Source organism: Rattus norvegicus, chromosome 8, assembly GCF_021556685.1.
Source record: "Rattus norvegicus strain SHRSP/BbbUtx chromosome 8, alternate assembly SHRSP_T2T, whole genome shotgun sequence".
NCBI classification, from domain to species: Eukaryota; Metazoa; Chordata; class Mammalia; order Rodentia; family Muridae; genus Rattus; species Rattus norvegicus.
In genome coordinates this window covers 44080334-44086321 of record NC_141541.1, presented here as the reverse complement: position 1 = coordinate 44086321, position 5988 = coordinate 44080334, and positions in this window count along the sequence as shown.

The window sequence follows — 5988 nt, the reverse complement described above, 5'->3', positions numbered from 1 at the left end:
TAGTTACATACTTCCTCTAACAAGGCTATACCTCAACCAATTTGGCCACACCTTGTAATAGTTCCATTTCCTAGGAACTATCCAAATGACCATATTCAAGCCACCACACTAGGCTTACTGGGGATCTCAAAGGCAGATAACATATACTGTAGGTGTTGTCATTCATTGACAGCCAGGAAAGTCAAAACAGTAAAATAAAAGTACATGATTAGAAAGCTGTCATTCCATGTAAGCTTTGCATAATGCATCACAACACATTTAACCATGCTTATGCCTTTAGCAGATAACCATGAAGACAGTAGTAAGGATGGTTCTGTACACTTCAGTGTTGAGGGGATAAGTCTGTTATTTGAACATTCATTAATATAGTTATGGCTGACCTTTTTTTTGTTTTATATGAATGAAAGAGTTGGATGCAGATACTAGAACCCAACAAATGTACAGAAGCCAGGGACTCCTGTGGTTGAATTGGGGAAAAGCTGAAAGAAGTTAAGGAGGAGGGTGAACCCATGGGAAGACCAGCAATCTCAACTGACCTGGACCCTCGAGATCTCTCAGACACTGAGCTACCAACCAGGTGGCATAAACTAGCTGATATGAGGCCTCCAACATATATACAGCAGAGGACTGCCTGGTCTAGCCTCAGTGAGAGAAAATGCACCTAACCCTTAAGAGACTTGAGGTCCCAGGGAGTAGGGAGATCTAGTGAGGTGGGGCGGGGGATAGGAACATCCTTTTGGAGATGTGGGGAGGAGGTATGGGATGGGGAGTGGTCAAAGGTCACACTGGGAGGGGGATAAAGACTGGACTGTAAGAAGGAATTAAAGAATAACAAAAAAGTAAAATTAGACACAAGTATTTTCTGGACTTCCTGATATTTCAGTGAATCTAATTTTTTAGTTTTGAATGTTGAGTAAACTCTAGCTTCTCTTGCTTTCAGTTAATGTGAAAATTACTGGTCTTGAATATCATGAAGGTAAATAATATAATATGTATTTCCTTACTCTGCTTTGCTGTAAACATATTGATTTGTGAGTTGTGGTGATACGTGGTTGCCTGAATAGCTTTTCATTGACGTTTGCCAAAAGCACAGACTCTTCAATTGGACCTCCAGATTGTTAGTGGATGACGGTAATAGTTTGTATATGCTCAGGCCAGGGAGTGGCGCTATTAGAAGGTATGGCCCTGTTGGAGTAGGTGTGGTCTTGTTGGAGTAGGTGTGTCACTGTGGGTGTGAATTTAAGAACCTCATCCTAGCTGACTAGAAGTTGTTATTCTGCTCGCAGCCTTCCGATGAAAAGTGTAGATCACTCAGCTTCTCCTGCACCATGCCTGCCTGGATGCTGCCATGTTCCAACCTTGGTGATAATGTCAAAACCTCTGAACATGTAAGCAAGCCCCAATTAAATGTTGTCCTTATAAGAGGTAACTTAGTCATTGTGCCTGTCCACAGCAGTAAAATCCTAACTAAGGCAGTGAATAGACAGGATTTAAGTTTGACATCTCAACCTTGTATTGTATGTGTATCCTTTGCTACCTTGCCTTTGGGTCAGAATTGTGTTTGCACACAGACAAGCTTGGCATTCAGAAATCAGTAGGAGATTCATATATGCCAAAACTTGTCCATCTATCTAATCCCTTGCAAGGCAAAATATGAGTTGTGTAACTAACATAACTTCAAATTTTCACAGAGGAATCATGATCCACAGATGGACGACTACCAGGTTTTACATCTGCAAAGCACTGCCTATAAGGCTCGTAACCAGCACTTTCCTAAAATAAAATTTTGTTTAATCCTTATCAAATTCAAAAGGAGCTTAAATTAGTACTGAATTAAGGTGATCATTTATGGATACTAGACACTGTCTTGCTTCGCTGATTCTATGAACACTTATTTTTCACTCCGATAACTCATCATTTATGCTCAAACTCTTTTCTAAATAGCCAATGTATATGGACTTTGATGCAGTGAAAAATGATGACTGGTCAGAAAAAGAAATTTTTTCATCAGTAAAAGTAAACTTGATATGTGTATATCCTGACCATTTAAGTGATGTGTGTGTATATATATATATATATATATATATATATATATATATATATACATTAAGCAAGATGTTTTTATTATGTATGTAGCTTTATTTTTTAAATCAAGCTTTATTTTTAAATATTTTACATATATTCTTAATAAAATAAGATTTTTCTAAAATTATCCATAAAATGAATCTGTTTCATTAATGTTTTAATCATTACTTTAACATAGATTATAAAAGTAAACCATTAGTAGCTCACATCTCCAAGATGTATTTGAAATTCAAACTCAAAATAAATTCCTTAGGTTTATATTTTATTTACAAGAGTTTCAAAGATATCTAATAGGCTCATCCCCCTAATAAAAAATGGCTATCTCAAAAAAATCTCTTGTTAGAAGAAATGTGTTCAAATGCTCTTTATTCAAGAAATGATTTATGAGCATGAATAAGAACTCAGATTTGATTAATAGAATAAACATATTAGGATGACTTAGAATCTCACAAAGATATGATCATTCTTTATCTACAAAACATGACACATGAGACTTAAGTCACCAAAATCATTCTGGCATAGACAATTACATCTGGCATAGGCAGAAAAATGACTAATGATAGATCAACATCCAGTGCTGTTTCAGCTATCAGCTGCGTGGTAAAGGAACAGTGTACTTGCTAAAAGGTTGCTGCTGCTGCTGCTGCTTCTTTTACATTGTTCCACTACCTCCTCCTCTTTTTCCTCCTCCTCCTACTCATCTTCCTCCTTTTGAAATGTAAATACATTAATTATCCAATAAAAATTTAAAATAAGAAATAAAACCTTAGTTTCTATTAAAGGCCTAATGAGGCAGAAAATACACATACAAAGGTATATATTTTCAATTTTTTGTGTGTTATTTTTTAATTTTTATTTTTAATTGACAAAAATATTGCATGCACTTATGAAATACATTGAAATGGCATCATAGAGGTATACATTTCACAGTGTCTAAATTGACCTATTGACATGCTTATCACCATTCTTATGATTTCTTCATGAAGACATTTGGAGCTCAATTAAGTTGAGCGACTACATCTGAACATGAAGTCTTATTTTCCCAGTAGAATTATTTTGGCTCTGCTCAAAAAGTTTTTGGGAGCAGCTCTCTGCTCCCAGACACCTTGGGAGAGAGACCCGACCGCCTGGTAAGGTGGGCACGCCTGAGGCTGCAGAGCAGAAGAGACCACCAACACTGCCCACCCCTGCCCACATCCCTGGCCCAAGAGGAAACTGTATAAGGCCTCAGGGTTCCCGGGGGGAGGGCCCAGGAGCAGCAGGACCGCTGCCTATGAGACACCGCCAGAACCTGAAGGAAACAGACCGGATAAACAGTTCTCTGTACCCACATCCCATGGGAGGGAGAGCTAAACCCTCAGAGAGGCAGACACGCCTGGAAAACCAGAAGAGACTGCACTCTGCATACACATCTCGGACGCCAGAGGAAAACATCAAACGCCATCTGGAACCCTGGTGCACTGAAGCTCCCTGAAACGGCGGCACTGATCTTCCTGGTTGCTGCTGCCAGGGAGAGCTCTTGGGCAGCACCCCGCGAGCAAACTTGAGCCTCAGGAGCACAGGTAAGACCAACTATTCTGCTGCAAGTGACCTGTCTGGTGAACTCAAGACACAGGCCCACAGGAACAGCTGAAGACCTGTAGAGAGGGAAAACTACACGCCCGAAAGCAGAACACTCTGTCGCCATAACAGGCTGAAAGAAAACAGGAAAACAGGTCTACAGCACTCCTGACACACAGGCTTATAGGGCAGTCTAGCCACTGTCAGAAATAGCAGAACAAAGTAACACTAGAGATAATCTGATGGCGAGAGGCAAGCGCAGGAACCCAAGCAACAGAAACCAAGACTACATGGCACCATCGGAGCCCAATTCTCCCACCAAAACAAACATGGAATATCCAAACACACCAGAAAAGCAAGATCTAGTTTCAAAATCATATTTGATCATGATGCTGGAGGACTTCAAGAAAGACGTGAAGAACTCCCTTAGAGAACAAGTAGAAGCCTACAGAGAGGAATCACAAAAATCCCTGAAAGAATTCAAGGAAAACATAATTAAACAAGTAGAAGCCCATAGAGAGGAGTCACAAAAATCCCTGAAAGAATTCCAGGAAATCATAAATAAACAAGTAGAAGCCCATAGAGAGGAGAGGAGTCACAAAAATCCCTGAAAGAATTCAAGGAAAATACAATCAAACAGTTGAAGGAATTAAAAATGGAAATAGAAGCAATCAAGAAAGAACACATGGAAACAACCCTGGATATAGAAAACCAAAAGAAGAGATAAAGAGCTGTAGATACAAGCTTCACCAACAGAATACAAGAGATGGAAGAGAGAATCTCAGGAGCAGAAGATTCCATAGAAATCATTGACTCAACTGTCAATGATAATGTAAAGCAGAAAAAGCTACTGGTCCAAAACATACAGGAAATCCAGGACTCAATGAGAAGATCAAACCTAAGGATACTAGGTATAGAAGAGAGTGAAGACTCCCAGCTCAAAGGATCAGTAAATATCTTCAACAAAATCATAGAAGAAAACTTCCCTAACCTAAAAAAAGAGATACCCATAGGCATACAAGAAGCCTACAGAACTCCAAATAGATTGGACCAGAAAAGAAACACCTCCCGTCACGTAATAGTCAAAACACCAAACGCACGAAATAAAGAAAGAATATTAAAAGCAGTAAGGGAAAAAGGTCAAGTAACATATAAAGGCAGACCTATCAGAATCACACCAGACTTTTCGCCAGAAACTATGAAGGCCAGAAGATCCTGGACTGATGTCATACAGACTCTAAGAGAACACAAATGCCAGCCCAGGTTACTGTATCCTGCAAAACTCTCAATTAACATAGATGGAGAAACCAAGATATTCCATGACAAAACCAAATTTACACAATATCTTTCTACAAATCCAGCACTACAAAGGATAATAAATGGTAAAGCCCAACATAAGGAGGCAAGCTATACCCTAGAAGAAGCAAGAAACTAATCGTCTTGGCAACAAAACAAAGAGAATGAAAGCACACAAACATAACCTCACATCCAAATATGAATACGACAGGAAGCAATAATCACTCTTCCTTAATATCTCTCAACATCAATGGCCTCAACTCCCCAATAAAGAGACATAGATTAACAAACTGGATACGCAACGAGGACCCTGCATTCTGATGCCTACAGGAAACACAATTCAGAGACAAAGACAGACACTACCTCAGAGTGAAAGGCTGGAAAACAACTTTCCAAGCAAATGGTTGGAAGAAGCAAGCTGGAGTTGACATTCTAATATCAGATAAAATCAATTTTCAACTAAAAGTCATCAAAAAAGATAAGGAAGGACACTTCATATTCATCAAAGGAAAAATCCACCAAGATGAACTCTCAATCCTAAATATCTATGCCCCAAATACAAGGGCACCTACATACGTAAAAGAAACCTTACTAAAGCTCAAAACACACATTTCACCTCATACAATGATAGTGGGAGATTTCAAAACCCCACTCTCATCAATGGACAGATCATGGAAACAGAAATTAAACAGAGACGTAGACAGACTAAGAGAAGTCATGAGCCAAATGGATTTAAGGGATATTTATAGAACATTCTATCCTAAAGCAAAAGGATATACCTTCTTTTCAGCTCCTCATGGTACTTTCTCCAAAACTGACCATATAATTGGTCAAAAAACGGGCCTCAACATGTACAGAAAGATAGAAATAATCCCATGTGTGCTATCAGACCACCACAGCCTAAAACTGGTCTTCAATAACAATAAGGGAAGAATGCCCACATATACGTGGAAATTGAACAATGCTCTACTCAATGATAACCTGGTCAAGGAAGAAATAAACAAAGAAATTAAAGACTTTTTTAATTTAATGAAAATGAAGGTACAA